Source organism: Urocitellus parryii, chromosome 7 (genome assembly GCF_045843805.1).
Source record: "Urocitellus parryii isolate mUroPar1 chromosome 7, mUroPar1.hap1, whole genome shotgun sequence".
In the NCBI taxonomy this organism is placed as follows: domain Eukaryota; kingdom Metazoa; phylum Chordata; class Mammalia; order Rodentia; family Sciuridae; genus Urocitellus; species Urocitellus parryii.
This window is the reverse complement of record NC_135537.1, coordinates 63,509,864-63,528,840: the sequence shown is the minus strand read 5'-3', so window position 1 is coordinate 63,528,840 and position 18,977 is coordinate 63,509,864. Positions and strand designations below refer to the sequence as shown.

Genomic DNA, 18,977 nt, shown 5'->3' with positions numbered 1-18,977 from the left:
TGAACAATGTAAGTATTCCCAGGATGTTAGTGAAGGGGAGCCTGAGGATGACAGCTGCCAGTCCAGATGAGAGTTCATCAGAGGACACAGGATACAGAATGCTGGTGGGAATGCCCATCCCAAGAGGAAACTCAGAGCACTGCTGTAGGATTGGAGGTCGATAAATTCACAGAAAAACCAAATAAATAAATGAAATGTAATACCACACAGCCATATCCAATAGAAATGTGCCATTTTCAACAGTTTATAATCATGTTTTAAAAAGCCAACTGAAATTCATTTTCATTTATATTTTCCCATCACCCCAGATGTGAAACACCTATAAAAACTCAATTTTGGGGGGGTGAGGGTGGGTGGAGGTGGTTACCAGAGACTGAATTCATGGGCACTCGACCACTGAGTCACATTCCCAGCCCTATTTTTTGTATTTTATTTAGAGAAAGGGTCTCACTGAGTTGTTTAGTGCCTCGCTTTTTGCTGAGGCTGGCTTTGAATTCAGGATCTTCCTCCTTACCCTCTTGAGCCACTGGGATTACAGGTGTGCACCACAATGCCCAACTGAAAACTCAAATTTAATAGATAATATATAATTATATAGCATGTAATAAAGACATGATATGATAAAAAGAATATAATTCTAATAATAATTATTATTTTAATAATATGTAAGCTATGGATTAAGTTTTCCAATCTATTTTAATGCAGCTATGTCAATTTTGTTGAAATATTTGCAGAATTAAAAACATAGGGGCCTGGGGATATAGCTCAGTTGGTAGAGTGCTTGCCTCATATGCACAAGGCCATGGGTTCAATTCCCAGAATCACACACAAAAAAAATGGAACTTACTGGGTTAATAGTACATCATACTTAATATACCCAAAATATGATTTCAACATAAAATCAACATAAATATTAGTAACGAGATATTTTATGTTCTTTTTTAAACTAAATCTTTCAGATCCAATGTGTTTCTTGCATTTGCCACCCATCACAATTTGCACACTAAAATTTCTTAGAATACTTATTTCAGCTATATTGAGTTTTCATTAAATTAGAAAATGAAAAGCGATTTACATACCCAAGGTATGCCAAACATACTCAAAAGTTCTCAAAAGCTGACCGTTTTTAAGTTTAGATGTAAAAAGAATTAAAATTGAATAATATGAAGAATTAATCCTATAATTGCATTAGTTATATTTCCACACTGCTGGTGGATATAGCCACTAGATCCAGAGATCAAAAAGTTACTTGGAAAAGAAAAAATAATCATCGTTGCTGAAAGGCTCAGTTTTGAATAACATACTCTGAATATTGATCCAACCAAATTATAATATATAAAGTGCCTGGGGAAACAGGGGATAGGAAATGTTCATGGCCAAGGGAGGAAGTGAAAAGAAAGCTAACTGACCTTTTTCTTACACAATATGAGGTCCATGGATAGTGCCTAAAACGAAAAAATCAAAAGGCAGCAATATCACACCCATTAAGCAGAAACATAGTTATAAATACAAAAGGAATCTATCCACACAGCTTCAAGTGACTATGTCTGAGCAGGGAGAAATGGGAGGGAGGGGACTCCTGGTTTCCTTAAGAAACCATAGTGAGTCAACTCTTTGAATTCCCACAAGTATGATTTTGACTTTTAAAAAGCTTTTTTAAATGATCACTGGAAGATCTGTCCATGGCATGCAGAGAACTGTCTATGCAACATTGCTAATGTAGGTCCGTTACCTTAAGACGTGACCCCTTCCCTTTTTCTCACAGAGGGAGCAATACGGCAATGCTGGGAGGCAGCCCAAGTCTGAAAGGGCAAATAAAGTGACAGGGATGCCTCTGGCGACAGATATGGTCTCGTGACCAAATCCCAAATCCCACTCTCAAGCACCCACATGCTGAACAGGGTGCAGGAAAGCCTGAACGAGGTTTTGCCAATGACCTCCTGCAGAACCCTGGGGACAACGCACAGTCCCCAGAGCTGAACTCTACCAGAGGGTAAGTGGATACTACACCCCAACTCACACCTCAAACTTGCATTTTCTGTGGGGTCTGTCCCTGAATACAGCTGCTCCCAGGCTTCAGTTCTCTATCCCTCCACCAAAGCAACCCCTGTCTCCTGTAAGGGCCAATGTAGAGCATCTTTCTCTAGAAAAATTTCTCAGACCACTGCTTTTCTTACCATCTTTTTTTTTTTCAAACCTCATGCAGCTCATGTGGTATATCTTCCACAGTTTGGGCCTTAATTAAAAACTGTTTTGAATTGCAGGTTATTTTTCACATAAAATTTCCAATCTGCATGATAAGGCCAAGGACAATACCATATGCTCTTGCATGCTTCTGTCATACCTAGTGCAGGACTAAACCCACAGTATAGGTCTAAAGAGTATTTGATGATTAATTGTTGATGATAATATTATATATGAATTGTGCATTTCTTTAGTACTTCTTACCACAGAAACCCTGCTATTTTTTAGGCAGGTAGATAGGGGAGAGACGGAGAAAGGAAATTTTTATACTTACAAATTTAAGTGCAACTGAATTAATGGCTTCTTTACTCTGTGGCCCATTAATTATCATCATTGGTCAGTTCAAACCATACTACTCTCTTCTTTATTTAATTTTTATTTTATCCTTTATTCTTTTCTTTATTTGTACTGGGATTGAACTCAAGGGCACTAAGCCACTGAGCCACATCCCCAGACTATTTTGTATTTTCTTTAGAAACAGGATCTCACTGATTTGCTTAGTGCCTCACTTTTGCTGAGCCTGGCTTTGAACTCGCAATCCTCCTGTCTCAGCCTCCCAAGTCGCTAGGATTACAGGCGTGCATCACCATGCCTGGCTCCCTTTATTCTTTTTTTTTTTTTTTTTTTAAGAGAGAGTGAGAGAGGAGAGAGAGAGAGAGAGAGAGAGAGAGAGAGAGAGAGAGAGAGAGAGAGAGAGAGAATTTTTATTTAATTTTTAGTTCTCGGCAGACACAACATCTTTGTTGGTATGTGGTGCTGAGGATCGAACCCAGGTAGCACGCATGCTAGGCGAGCGCGCTACCGCTTGAGCCACATCCCCAGCCCTCCCTTTATTCTTGATACCCAGGGTCTTGTCTCCTTCCTTTCTCCCCACCCAATAGACACTCATCAAACGTATTAGGAATTTGCCTTTGGAGATATAAAAATACAGTATCGTTTGTATTAATATACATTCCTTATCATTATTAAAGTGGTATTGCTATTGTTTGTATTTTGAATGTCCCAGTCTTTAAGAAGTAGGGCCTAGTAGAAGGAAGTTAGATCATTTAGACATGCCCTGAAAGGGGATATTTAGACCCCAGCCCCTCCTCACCTTATGTTTCCCTACATGAACTGAGCAGTATCCTTGCCATATGCTTCTGCCATGATATTTTGCTTCCCCATAAGCTTACAGCAACCATGGACTGAAACCTCTAAAATTGTGAGCCAAAATGAAACTTTCCTCTTTTTAAGTTGATTCATCTCGGGAATTTGTTACAGTAATGTAAAGCTGACTAACAGGTATCATTCTATAGATTGTATTCTTCTGCTGCCTGCATTTTCATTTCTTTCTAAAGAACTATGGTTCAGGGCTGGGGTTGTGGCTCAGTGATAGAGAGCTCACCTCGCCCATGTGAGACCCTGAGTTCAATCCTTACTATCACATAAAAATAAATAAGTGAAAGAAAAGGTATTGTGTCCAACTAAAACTAAAAGATAAATTTTTTTAAAAAAAAAGAACTGTGGTTCTTCATGATGACAATTGTTGCATGATATTCCACCATAAACTCCTGCCACATTTTGAGTACCCCAAATTTTGAGTACTTATGTTGCCTCCAACTCCAACTGAAACATCTTTATACATTTGTTTCCATATACACCTATGCAAGAGTTTCTCTGGCATCTATAGGAATGATGTGCCATGACCTATTCAAATCTTTAATTCGGTCATACTGTACTTTTGAATTGTTCTCTGTATCACTCTACCCATCTACTTCTACCAGCTGTGTTGGAGAATTTGCTTGTATAATTGGGAAATCACTGTGACAGAAACAGCTCTGGCAATACAGTTGAGCACTTCAGAAGATAAACTTTTCAATGATTCTCATCATCTCCATGAAACAGAAAGGGCAAAACAACAGAGGCTGTTACTTTGAGGACCACTTGCCTGGGCCATGTTACTTGCATGCAGAGACTGTCCAGGGCTCTGTGAAAGATGTTCCTTCCCCATCTCCCCCTCCGGGCTTCTAGCTAGGGAACTTGTGCAGACAGCTGTTTTCAGTCGTGTCTCCAAGGTCCTCTACCAAGGGAGAAGAACCAAAAAGGGAAAGAGAAATAAGGGTTTAAGAATGTCTGAACTCGGTTTCTTAAATGGCAAATGGGTAAATACGCGTGTGCACAAGTAACTAGATTTGCATGATTCTGAGGTTGAGAATGACAGTTTATGCCCTGCTAACCCAAGAACTGATGAGCCCTTGGCAGGTGAGGCTGAGAGAAACATCTCTGTCTCTTCCAGCCCAAATCCTCTTGTTTCGCCCTCCAGTCCTGCTTAGTCTAAGCAGCATGGGGCTCATTTATTTACCCTCTTCTGCCCTCCCTTTGGGGGAATTTAAATGGAGTTCCTCCGAGTGCTCTTTCGCTGTCACCTTTCCCCTCCAGTGTGTCGTGCATCCGCCACATGCCCACATTTGAGCTTGCAGATCACACACTCGGGTCTCCTTCTCCTCTCAGCCTCCGCTATAGAGAACTGGGAGCCGAGGGAATGCAGATGAGACGCAGAGATGGAAGCCAAAGCACCGCAGAAAGAGGCGAGGGCCTCCCCAGAGCCCCCTGTGCCCCCTCCGCTTCCTGGTTCCCACCATCTGGGGTCCACCTCTGAATTGACAAACTCCCGCTTGGTCACATCTGGTTGAAGAGAAAGAAACAAGGAGTTCGGAGACCTACCCTAATAGGCAGCACTTGGCACGCACAATAGAAGCAGCTGCTGTTTATAGCCTTTATAAGGGTGGCCTCAAGCCGGACCTCACACTTCCCCTCCCTGTGGGGCATTGTTTTTTACAGAGAGCATCTGGAACTTCACAATCTTAAAGCTTGGGGGGGGGGGGGGTTGAAAAGAAAAGAAATGAAAGAAAGAAAAAAAAATCACGCATGTCCTGGATCTATGAAATTTATAACAAATTCTTTTCTTGGGAAAACTTCCCAGTTGTGCCATTTCCCTCTTATTATAAGGCGGGTCCATACAGTTTCCAACTCCTCACTTTCTCTGTCCGCTAAATGGGAATAGAAAGATCGGCCAATTATGCAATGAAAGCAATATTCCATGAAGCCTTTCTCTAAATCACAGCTTACAAGATTTGAAACATTTCCAATTTCCTAACTGGGGTAGGGGGACAGTGTGGAGGGACCAGCATGCATTCAGGTTGCCAGTTCAAGATTAAAATGAAACTGCACAAAAGGCAAGGAGCAAGGCCCATCCTGCTTGGTATTGTTATCTGTGCGCCTTTTCTGACCCCAGGGTTTCTCTTCCCTGGCCTCGTACCCATAGAAACAAGCCTGGAGTTGGCAGGCGGCAAGAAGACTCTGAATGCATCATCTGACTCCACCAGCGCCCTTCCAATACCCATCCTCGATTTCAGACGCCTGAGCTGGCTCTGCTGGGCAAGGTGGTGCCTAATTACCTCCCTTCTGTTTTTTCCCTTCTCTCCTCTCTTGTCCTCTCCCCTCCCCATCCCCTCAGAGGACAGCCTTTCCAAGAAATAACACACACACGCACACCTGGCACGGTGAGATAGGGAAGCTCACCATGGATACCGGACTACCATTCCCACTCCGGCTGCGGCTCCTGGGAATAAGTAACTATCTCTAGAATGCTACAAACTCCAGATGTGCACCGACTAGTGCCTTGAGACCCAGCTTCCCTGTCTCATTATGCCTATTTTTTTCCACAAGTTTCATATATGCATATCAAGCTTTCAGAAGGGGAAAAAATTGGAAATGGTAATCTTCCTTTTAATATGCTACCACATGCCAGCCCCGAACAGCTGTGCACACACAACACGTTGGACTGGACATGAAATATAGCCCAGGACCATTTTTTAAGCATTCATTCCCAGGGCTTACAAAACACATTTACTTGGAGGGAGGTCACACAGTCTTCCTTCTGAATAAAAAGGTGGCTTTGAAATAGGTACAGCCATCTGGAAACAGCCTCCTCTGCTATTGATATGTAAAATGCACATATTACACCATCTTGCTCGGGACCATGCAGCAGGAGGCTGAAATACACACAGGCCTGTAATTGTTTAAATATACAGCCTCGGGTTCTCTGCAGTGCTTACCTTACTCTGAAAAACCATTTGCCAGCAGCAGAGGTGATTTTGGACAGGCTGGGAGGCGATTTGCTTAGAGGGGTATTCATCTACATGTAGGAGAACTGTCCTAAAGCTCAGATTTTGGGGGGAAATCATTTGAACACTCTCCACCGCTGTTCCAAGCTTGCTAATAAGAAAGAATATGTCAAGTGCACAACCAGGAGTCAACAGCAAACACACCATCAAAATAATGACCCCTGCTTTTTTGCTCATTATAGTCATGACTTTGCCTCCCGCCCCCACAAGACTTAGATACCACACTAATAACTGGTTTTGTCCTGCATTTAAAGAACAAGGGCAACGGGTCCTGTATTGCTAATTGAGCTTCATGCAATCAGGGGGATGACGGTAAGTTTATTAACATTTGCTCTTTAAGATGAGCAGTCTCCCCTTCAAGAGTCTTTTTTTTTGCTGTGCAAAGCTTATCCAAATAAATTCTTGACCTCTAGGGCTATTTAACTTTTGTGTTGTTCTTTCCATTTTATTTCCTGGGCTTGTTTTTCCATCTGTTTTCATTATATATATATATATATATATATATATATATATATATATATAGACAAGATGTGCATAACATGAATCAGCTGCCTTACAATGTAAGATGCCTGGTCAAAGAGGATGAAGGCTCAGTGAGATAGGATGAATAACTGTTCTGAAGATCTATTTTACAGCATTGTAACTATAGTTAATAATAATGTATTTTGTACATGAAAATGGCTAAGAGTGTAGATCTTACATGTTCTTACCACACACACACAAACACACACACAGTGGCAAGTATGTGAAAGAATGGGTAGGATAATCAGCTTGATTGTGCTAATCATTTCACAATGTGTACATACATTGAAACATGCTGTTGTACATGATAAATATATACATTTTTTAAATGTCCATTGTATCTCAATAAAGCTGGAAAAAAATTTAATGCTTTCCCAAAAGAAATACCAGAAAGAATACAGAGCCTTGGATTGACTCAAAGGGTTAAGCTGTTAAATGCACAAATAGCAGAGCTCCTGTTACAGAGAGAGAGGGAGGCTGCTGGAAGGAGGAGACAACTGTAGGTCAACCTGTCCTTTACATGGTGAAGAGCTTGAAAGGGGCTAATAAACCCAGCAGCCTATGGCAAAGGTAATTTATTTTATATTCCTAGTCATCACATGCAATATTTTTTGGAGAACAAATATAATTCAAAGATAGTGATAAACAATAATAAAAAAAATATCTAATGATGCTTCCACCCCCAAGTTAGAACACCATGTGCCTTTTTCTCTCTCCTTGTGCTTTGCATCCTGTTTGTACAACAACATTTTGGAGGTTCCTGCCTAAGAATCTGAGGCAACAGCCAATGTGGCCCAACTGGGGTGGGGGAGGAGGAATCACCTGCGATAAGCAAGTTCCAGGTGTGGGTACACATGTCTGCACAGGCGCCTCCCAGCTCCCCTCCCAGGAGAACACATCCACTTGGCTCTGAGTCAGCTCCGGGCTGGAAATAATTACTAAGTGGACAGCTCTAGGGCTGATTCCCTGAGCCCACATGGAGGACAGCTTCTCCTGGGCTCCAGTGAGAGGCTGGCCCTGCTCTGCTCCCAGTTCCCACATGCTACATTTTACGTGGATGAAGTCATTGGACTGCAGATGAGGTAACTGTGCAGCCTGCCCGTGAGCTGGAAGAGGTTACCATATGACCATCCCTGTAAACACAGTGAAGTCCCCTCGGGGCTGCAGACAGCTGGGCTCTGCTGCTGGCTGTGAGCAGTGGGAGCCTTGGAACTCCAGCAGCCTGTCCCCACTCTTAAAGGAGCCAAATCACTGCCTGAGCTCCTGTCACACCATGAGAGGGGTCCACCCATCTCAGCTGACAGCTCCTCCCTGCAGGAGGAGGGCTGGTCCTGTGGCAGGTTTACATGGAAGCATCGATGAATAAAAAACACTTCCCCATAAAATAAGGCAATTTCCCAGCAGAGACACTGCCTATCCAGGACTACATGGCACTCCACAAATGCAGCCCTAAACCTCCCTACAGGTTATCTGGTACCATTCAGATGTGTAGACATGTCTCCTAATGTTATTTAAGTTATAAATATGGCTGAGAAACCAGCATTTTTCCCACATTTTTGTTGGTGCATTATAGTTGTACATATTGATGGCATTTATTATTACATATTCATACATGCACATAGTATAACAATATAGTTTGGCCAATATCACTCCCCAGCATTTTCCCCTCCTTCTCTGCCTCCCACTTCTTGGTCCTTTTCCTCTACTGATCTGCCTTTGAGTTTTTAGGAAATCCACCCTCACCTTTGTCTTCCTTTTTTCCTCTCTAGATTCTGCATGGGAGAAAACATGCCTTCTGAGTTTGACTTTTCCACTTAATGATGGTCTCTAGCTCCATCCATTTTTCTACAAGTGGCATAATTTCATTTTTCTTTATGATTGAATAAAACTCTGTTATATATATATATATATATATATATATATATTACATTTTCTTTACCCATTCATCCATTGATACACCTAGGCTATTTCTATAGTTTGGCTATTGTGAATTGTGCTGCCATAATATCAGTATGCATGTATCGCTATGGTAAGATGACTTAAATTCTTCAAGGTAAATTCTAATGCCACCCCAAAATTACCCTAAATTCTTCAATGGTATAGCTGGGTCATGCGGTGGAGAAACCAGCATTCTTAAGGGTCGATGAAGGAATACACTTACTAAAGATCTTCTAAATTATACAATGACTGGTGCATTGCCAGAGGTGGAGCTGTCTTGCTTGGGTGTCCCAGGGTTGTTCCAGGTTCCCTGAGACCTCAAGGTCAGAGTGTTCTCCCCAAGGTCAAGCCAGATTAACTGACTTCTGCATCTGTCTCAGGTGTTCCTCGTTTTTTACTGAGCCCTCCCATTGCCAAGCACTGTTAGAGAACACTGGGAATGTTATAGAAAACAGGGCAGTGGTCTCCACAATGGTGGAGCTCATGCTCTCGAAGACAATCTACCAGGATGACAAAGTGGGTGTGTGTCGTCAAGATAGAGCAGGGCAGCGACAAGCAGAGGGCATGGGGAGGCCATTCAGAGAAACTCATTGAGACCAGATGGTGAGATACAAAGTACGAGGTGCCACAGGGCAAAATACAAGTCTCCAACAACCCACAAGTTAAGTTCACCTTGATCCCCATGTCACAGGTGCTCAGTGAGCTTACAAAAGTTAAATAACTTGCCCAAGGAAGGAGTAGTATCAAGATTCGAATGAAGAAGATAAGACCCCAGAGCCCAGAATGGCCATGAGCCCTCATGAATAGACTAGTGCCATTATAAAAAAGGGCTGTGGGAGTAAGTTCATTCTCTTGTGCTCTTGACCTCCTGCCTTCCAAAATGTCCCATCTGCTGCCAGACTTGATCTGGGATTTCCCAGCCTCTAGAACCACAAGCCAACAAATTTGTGTTCATCATAAATGATTCCTCCGTTAGCACAGAACAGTCTAAGACACTCTTGACTGTCTTTAGGCAGATCAATGAGATGATCGTTTCTGTTTGAGACAAGGCTCTGGCTGCGGTGTAGGAGGATGGATTGGAGAGCATTGAAAAGCATGTTGCAATAATCCAAGTGAGAGATGGTGACTGAGGAGTGGTGGGTATGATACCTAGACAGGAAGTTGAGCTCTAGCTACACAGGAGGTACAGTCAGCCAGCCTGAGCATCCAGTGATTGCTCCTAGATGGTGGGAGGATGGGAGAAGAGGAGGGAGATGGAAAAAGGAAGGAGTGTGTTTTGATGGAGCTGCAGGATACTGGAGGAAGATGGGTTTTGCGTGTTCCTTAGACACCCCTACATGCAGAACTGACCCTGTGGAATAAGATCTGGATTGAAGATAGAGAATTAGGAATCACCAAAGTATACAGGGCCTTAGAACCTACTGTTGCTAAACGTGATGGAGATATCAATGATATCCCAATTCCTTTCCCTTTTGTCTTTTTTTCAATATATTTTTTATTAAGAAATTTTGGCAAATTTGGATGTTTTTTATTTTTTTAAAGATTGTTTCAAAAGATAATTTATTTATGCTTTTACTAGTACATTAGAGTTTTACACCACTGTGGAGTTCATTCTGACATATTCATTAGTACATATAACATACTTTGCTCCATTTCAATCCTCAGTACTACCCTTTTACCTCCCCTCTACCTTCTCCCAATCCTCTTCCTTTACTGTATTGGTTTTCCTTCTATTAATTTATTTTTTCTAATTTATTCATTTATCATTTTTCTAATACATTTTATTAATTCATTTTAATTTATGTTCTATAATTATATATAAAATAGAATTCACTGTGATATATTCATACATTGACATAGCATAATTTAGTCAATTTCATTTTGTAGTTCCTCCCCTTCCCCATCCCTCCTTTCTTCCTCTAAATTATACACAATTATACATTCTATTTTCATTAGGTTCCCCCCCTCTTTTTTTTGTTCATTCCTTATTTCTCTCTAGTTTTCACATAGGAGAGAAAACCTTCAACTCTTGACTTTCTGAGTCCGACTTATTTCACCTAGCATGATGTCCTCCAGTTCTATCCATTTACCAGCAAATGCATAATTTCACTCTTCTCATGGCTGAGTAAAACACTGTTGTATATGTATACAACATTTTATTTATCCATTCATCTCTTTTTTGGGGGAGTACTGGAGATTGAACTCAGGGGTACCCAGCCACTGAGCCACATCCCCAGACCTATTTTGTGTTTTATTTAGAGACACGGTTTCGTAGAACTGCTTAGCACCTCGCTGCCTTGCCTTTGCTGAGGATGGCTTTGAACTCATGATCCTCCTGTCTCAGTCTCCAGAGCCACTGGGATTACAGGTGTGCCCCATTTTGTCTGGCTTCCATTCATCTTTTGAGGGACACCTAGGTTCCATAATTTGGCTTTTGTGAATTGTGCTGTTATAAACACTGGTATGCACAAATCACTACAGCATGCTGATTTTAGTTCTTTTGGATAGACACCAAAGAGTGGGATAGCTGGGTCATATGGTGGTTCCAATCCTAGTTTTTTAAAGAATCTTCATATTGCTTTCAGAGTGGTTACACTAATTTGCCATCCCACCAACAATGTATGGGCATACCTTTTTCCCCACAACCTCACCAACAGTTATTATTATTTATATTCTTGATGATTGTCATTCTGACTGCAGTGAGATGAAACCTCAGGATAGTTTTGATTTGCATTTTCCTGATTGCTAAAGACATTTGTAGAAAGGCACATTCTCCCCTAGTGAAATATAAGCCACATGGGGACAAGGATATTTTTCTCTTGTTCTCTTCCTCAGAGCCTGACAAATGGAATGTAGGAAATGTTCCATAAATATTGTGAAATAAAAGAACTACAGGATAACTCTTTCTAAAGCAAGGTTATAAAAATGATCCAGAGGCCGGGTGCAGTGGTGCATGCCTGTAATCCCAGCAGCTAGAGAGGCTGAGACAGGAGGATCACGAGTTCAAAGCCAGCCTCAGCAAAAGCTAAGCAACTCAAATAGAAAATAGGGCCAGGGATGTGGCTCAGTGGTTGAGTGCTCCAGAGTTCAATCCCTGGTATAAAAAAAAGAAAAAAAGAAAAGAAAAGAAAAAAGATCCAGAGAGTTTAAAAGTTTTAGAATATACCAAACATAAATTCATTTAAAACATAAATTCTCCCTCAAACTCTCACCCATCAGACTATACTAAGACAGAGACAAGATTACCCCTGGAGAGTTTTGTCCTCCCAGCCACAGGCAGCTGTGTGCAGACCTCTGAAACTCCTAGGTTTGTAACATTCACCATTTTCCTTAATGATAGCTGGGCCTTCCTTGCTGTGTCAATGTAGGTTGACTCTAAAACTTTAAACTTGGAAAACATGTTTACAATACTACTGATGATGCATAAATATTACACCCTAGAGCACTGATTGTTCTCACTGAAAAGTCCATCATATCTCTCTCCCCCACACACCTTCTCTCTCTCTCTCTCTCTCTCTCTCTCTCTCTCTCTCTCTCACACACACACACACACACACACACTCACACACACACACACACACACACAGTAACAATTAGAGGTAATGGGTAATGGTTATGCTAATTAGCTTCATCATGGTGATCATTTCAAAATGTATACGTATATCATAACATCAAGTTGTGCATCTTAAATATATAGAATTTTCATATGTTAATGTTATCTCAATAAAGCTGTTCAAAAAAAATCTCAATATAGCAACTGGACCATGTGTCATTAAACCTCTGTTGTCTAAAGGAGGATATTCCATGCACCAAAATCAAATGCATTCCCTTTCCTTAAATTACATCATCTCCTCTAAGCCATGCCACATTTCAGTTTATGTCATATTTGAATAATGAGTATCTTATAAAATTCTTATTTTCCCCACAATTTCATAAGGTTTTGACTATCTCATGTAGTTAGTTTTTTGAATACTGTACTGAAAGTGGAAAAACTGAATAATTGCTCAGGTATGCTTTCACACCCATTATAAAGTTGAAAGCTCATAAGTCTAATCATCATTAAGTCAGGTGGGGACTGTCTATACTCCATCCTCTGACATAACAGAAAAGAAGTCAGAATCTTAGCATTTATCATTGGAAATCTTGCTATTTTGAGACTATAAATTCTCAGAGGCAAAAGAAACTATAAATTGTTATGACAAGATGTTAAAGAACTCAAGAGATGCTTAAGGAAAATCAGATGGCTATCATTTAGCTAACTTATGAGTTTTTGTTGAGCTCATATATCAACTAAAGAGGAAAGAGAAATTGTGGGATTTTGCTGCTGGAACGATAGAAGATATTTTTTTTAAATCCTTCCATTGCAAAACACTGAGATGTTGGATAAATTGAAATGTTAAATGTGTCAAATGAGTTTATTAACTTTCAAGATAATAAAGAAAATTCTCAGAAATATAAATAGTAAAACAAAACAAAATTAACCATGTACCTTCCTCCTCCCCCAGAAAAATAAGAGTTGATGCTATTCAGGAAACACTAATACCAGAATTCTAGAACAGTGTTGGCAAAATAGCACTCAGGCCAAGCACCTGTTTTTTTTTTTTTTTTTTTAAAGAGAGAGTGAGAGAGGAGAGAGAGAGAGAGAGAGAGAGAATTTTTGATATTTATTTTTTAGTTCTTGGCGGACACAACATCTTTGTTGGTATGTGGTGCTGAGGATCGAACCCGGGCCGCACGCATGCCAGGCAAGCGCGCTACCACTTGAGCCACATCCCCAGCCCCCAAGCACCTGTTTTTATAAATAAAGTTTTATTGGCACATGGCCATGCCTATTCATTATGCACGATCATCATGCCCATTTATTTACAAATGGTCTATGTCTGCTCTTGTGCTACAATGGTAGATTTAAGAGGTTGCAATTGACCCCATATGGCCCACAAGCCTAAAATATTTATTGTATGAACCTTTAAGAAACCTTTCATGATTGTTCTGGGAACTACGGTCTTTGGAGCCTGCACAAACAGGAGGGGTAAACCTGAGACTTAAATAATGCTTAAACCTTCAAAGAGGCTCACTTTGTAGTGAAAGGGTGGACTAGGAAAAAAAAAATCCAACTTTGCAAAACAAGCCAAAGGACAATTTTCCGTAGCTCCAGTGGAAAATATTAGTAGTAATAATGATAAAAACAACAAAGATGGTTGTTTTAGTCAGCTTTTGTATCATCTAACTAGAACAACTTAGAGGCAAAAAAGGATGTGTTGGTTCTTGGTTTCCGATGTCTCCATCCATAGATAAGACAACTCCATTATTCTAGGCCCAAGGTGAGGCAAAACATCATGGCAGAGAGCTTGGAGGAGGGAAGCTACTCCTCCACATGGCAGCGAGGAAGCAGGGGGGGGGGGGGGAAGGGGCCATAGAGAAGAGAGAAGATACACCTTTCCAGGGCACACTCCCATGACCCACCCCTCCAGTCATGCCCCACCTGCCTACAGTTAACCACTATTGAGTCCATTCAAACTAGATGGAATGATTAGGCTCCAGCTCTCACAATCTAATTGTTTTTGCTTTTGAATAATCCTATAGCAACACAGGAGCTTTGAGGGGGACACCTTGTATCCAAACAATAACAATGGTCTCCTGAGGAGTTGCTAACTATGTGCCTGCTTTCATGAGGGACACCCTTTCACTGCAAAGCATTATTTAAGTCTCAGGTTTACCCCACCTGTTTGTGCAGGCTCTAAAGACAGTATTTCCCTGAACAACTATGAAAGTTTTCTTAAAGGTTCATACAATAAATATTTTAGGCTTGTGGGCCATATGGGGTCAATTGCAACTTCTTAAATCTACCATTGTAGCACAAAAGCAAACATAGACCATTTGTAAATAAATGGGCATGAATGACCATGTATAATGAATAGGCATGGCCATGTGTCAATAAAACTTTATTTATAAAAACAGGTGCTTGGCCTGAGTGCTATTTTGCCAACACTGTTCTAGAATTCTGGTATTAGTTTTTGTTTCCTGAGTAGCACCAACTCTTATTTTTCTGGAGCGACATCCCCAACCCTTTTTATTTATTTATTTTGGAACAGGGTCTTGCTAAGTTGCTGAGTCTAGCTTTAAACATGCTATCCTCCTGCCTCAGCTTCCTGGGCTGCTGGGAATGTCATAGACATTCATATGACCAATGTCATAGACCATTGTGCCCAGTCCAGATAATCTTAAACACCCCAAACAGAGAAAATTAATGTCTGGCAAAGGGAAATGCCAATTCTCTCCTACAAAGTCCTACAAAGATTGCTACAGGTTAAATTCAATTAAATCTAAGTTTCAAAAAAACAGAAAGAAATTACCAAACCTATAGATTACCAACAACCACAAGTGAGATTCAATAGAAACAATAAGCATTATTTAACCCCAGGGGACTTCAAATATTAGAATTACCAGATATAGATTATAAAATAACTATGTTCAATGTGAATATGCTTAATGCCACTGAATTATATCCTTAAAATTAATTAGTATGGTAAATTTTATGCTATGTATATTTTACCACAATTAAAACATACATACATACATACATATATAAAACATGTATAAAATGTTGAAAGAGATAGAAAAAATGAACATGGAAAGGGGGATTATAAAAAAATGACCAAACAGCTGGATGTAGTGACACACACCTGTAATCCAAGCTATCCAGGAAGATCTGGATAGGAAGATCTCAAGTTCAATGCCAATGTGGGCAACTTAGCAAGATCCTGTCTCAAAATAAAAGAAAGAGTCGAAGGTGTAGTTCAGTGGTAGGCCATTTCTGGGTCCAATACTTAGTACCACAAAAAAGAGGGGGCAATAAAAGACCAAATACATTTCATAATGAAGCAAGTAGAACTTATAAAAATTAAAGCTACATTTAATTAAACAATCTAGCTACAGTAAACTATACATATATACATATGAGTATGCAAAGATGGTAGTCTAATAGGTGAAAACTGCAAAATAAACATGAAAGAAGAAAGGAGCCGTGAACTGAAAGTTGTTCTAAAGAATGCAACTCAAAAAGATAAGAAAATAAGAGAAAGGAAGGAAAGAATGAGAAGTTCTAATGTACATCGAAACACTGTTCTACACTAGAGAACTAAAGAATGGAGGAGAGACTGTGTGAAGTTATAATAGCTAAGAAAATGCTAGTACTAATGAAAGACATGAATCCACAGGGACAGGAATTATCATGCATCCCAGGCAGAAAATTCCTCAAAAAAATAATCATATACACTAGGTACATCATGTGAAACACCAAAGCCAGAGAAAATGTTAAAGCAACAGGAAAGAAAAAACAAAGTGTTGAGCATGGTGGCAGATTCCTATAATTCAAGCAGCTTGAGAGACTGAGGCAGGAGGATTACAAATTCAAGCCAACCTCAGCAACTTAGTGAGGCCCTGAGCAACTCAGCAAGACCCTATCTCAAAATTAAAAATAAAAATAAAAAGAGCTGGGGATGTAGCTTAATGGTTGAGTACCCCTGGGTTAAATCCCCAGTAACCAAAAAAAAAAAAAAAGTAGGGAGAGAAAACACAAAGCATCTACCACAAAATAACAATAGTTTGAAAGCAGACTTCCACCAGAAAGTATGAAGCCAAAAGGCAGTGGAATTGTGTCATCAAAGGCTGAGAGAAAATTAACTGTCAACCTAGAATGGCATCGGAAGTATTCTCTCAAGAATGGTAGAAAATATGCCAGGTGCAGTGGTGCACACCTATAATCCCAGCAACTCAGGAGGCTGAGGAAGGAGGATTACAGGTTCAAGGCTAGGCTCCAGAATTTAGTGAGACTCTGTCTCAAAAAATCAAAAGGCCTGGAGGTGATGCTCAGTGGTTAAGCGCCCCGGTGTTCAATCCCCAGTACCAAAGAAGAAAGAAAGAAAAGAAAAGAACATTCTTCTGGCTCCATCATGGAAGCAGGACTGCACCATGTCTTATTTAGGAAGGTTAAGAACAAAAAGAAGAAGCACTTGGACTTTCCCAGAGCCCCCTGCATTTTGAAGCATCAGGGAGAATTTGGGCTTCTCTGGCCCAAGCTATGCTGCTTGATTAAATTAAAAATCAGCCCTTCCTTCCTCAGAGGACAATTTTTTACCTAATATAAGAGTCTTCCACTGAAGGTCCCATGATTGTTCCATAAGCCACAGTAATCTGTGCCCAAGCTTGTGTGACACCTGCCCTGTCAATTGTCCATAAAGGAGGTGAGATCAAGCTCCGTGGCCTGTCCTATTACTGCTCAATTCAGGACATGCAGAACTTTCTGTCTGACTGCACAATTCACACTGGGATCCTGGGGTCCATTTTGTTTACACTAGAGAAGGCAGACAGAGTGGTGAGGCTTTTGTTGAACTTGAATCAGAAGATGATGTTAAAAAAATAAAATGGCCCTGAAAAGACAGCAAAAACAAAGGACACTGGACCTTTGAGATGTTCCAGTCACACAGAAACTGAGGTGGATTGGTTGTTGAAGCATAGTGGTCCCACCAGCTCTGACACTACCAATGACAGCTTCATGTAGCTTCAGGGAGTCCCATTTGGATGCACAAAGGAAGAAATTATTCAGTTCTTCTAAGGGCTGGAAATCAAGCCAAATAGGATCAACATTGCCTGTGGACCCTGAAGGCAAGACTACAGGGGAGTCCTAGTACAGTTTGCCTCACAGATTAGCTGAGAAGCACAGGAGAGATTAGGGCATAGGAATATGGAAGTGTTTAAAAGCAGTCAGGAGGAAGTTAACTCATCCTCTGATCTGCCTCTAAAGTTATGTCAGTGCAGTGGCTGGGACCCTGTGACTGGCCAGACAGAGCCCAGAACTACAATGGCATTGTGAGGTGAGCAGGGCTGGAGATGATGAGGTCTGGTGCCTACTGGGCAGGCTACAGAGACTTTTGAGAAGTTCAGCTGCCTCAGTTGTGGCTACAGTTTCCCCACTGACCATTTGGGAGAGGCCTCAATTAATCTCCAGGCATGTATAACTGTAGACATGGAGATGGTGAGTTCATGTTCAGAGCACCATTAGCTGCTGTATCCATATGGAGTTGGGGTGGGGGAGCTGACCTACAAAGCAACTGAGAACAATATCTACAACTTCACTCAACATGGTGAGCATCCATTCTGAGACTAGCCCTGATGGAGCAATGATAGGCAAAGCAGATGTTCAATTTGCCACTACAAATAAGCTGTGGAGGCTATGTCAAAATACAGGGCCATTGTGCAACACAGACACATAGAACTGTTCCCAAATTCCACAACAGGGACCAGCGGTGGGGATTACAGCAACCAGGTGATGGAGGGTTAGAGGTGTCAGAGGCCTAGGCCACCATAGTGGAGTCATGTAGTGAGGGGCTATTATGGGCTGGCTACATCAGTCAGAACAGCATGGGTGGAGAAGACTAGTTTTGTAGGAACCTTTGAGTTATTTCAATCAAATTTTCACAGGCAGCCAACAAGTAGTGAAAAGCAATTTATAAATAGAGGAAGCTGTGGGACCCATTTTTCACCAAGAGTTTGTGATATCTGGAATTTTAAAAAAAATACCTCTTTGGTGCTTTCTCATGCAAACTTTTCTTCTAGTATGAGAGATTGAATAAACTAAAATCTATTTTTTTCTGCTTTTCTTGATTAATATTTTGGTAGTATACTTCAGAGTGATGTTATTTGAGTTAAAGTAGTTAAAGTATGTCAAACGTGGATCTTTGAGCTGGGCATGGTGGCATGGACTATAATCCCAGTAGCTCTGGAGTCTGAGACAGGAGGATCTCAAGTTCAAAGCCAAACTTGGCAAAAGCAAGCCTCTAAGCAACTCAATGAGATCCTGTCTCGAAATAAAAAATACAAAATAGGGCTGGGGATGTGACTCAGTGATTGAGTGCCCCTGAGTTCAATCCCCAGTAACCCTCACATACAAAAAAATATGGATCTTTTGCAGCACACGAGCGGCCCATGCTCTAGCACTGAGCTATACCCCCAACCCTAGGGATATAGTGTCTTTGAGTTGTCGAAAAGAGTGCATCTGCCAATGTTCACAGGGGTGTGCTGCAAAAATCCACATGTAGGTCCTGGGTT

At 40.9% G+C, this 18,977-nt stretch overlaps 1 pseudogene; it reads left to right on the top strand.

The window, feature by feature from the left end:
- LOC113184183 (heterogeneous nuclear ribonucleoprotein F-like) overlaps positions 1–17,747 on the top strand; it is a 35,493-nt pseudogene extending 17,746 nt beyond the window's left edge.
- The last annotated feature ends 1,230 nt before the right edge of the window (positions 17,748–18,977 follow it).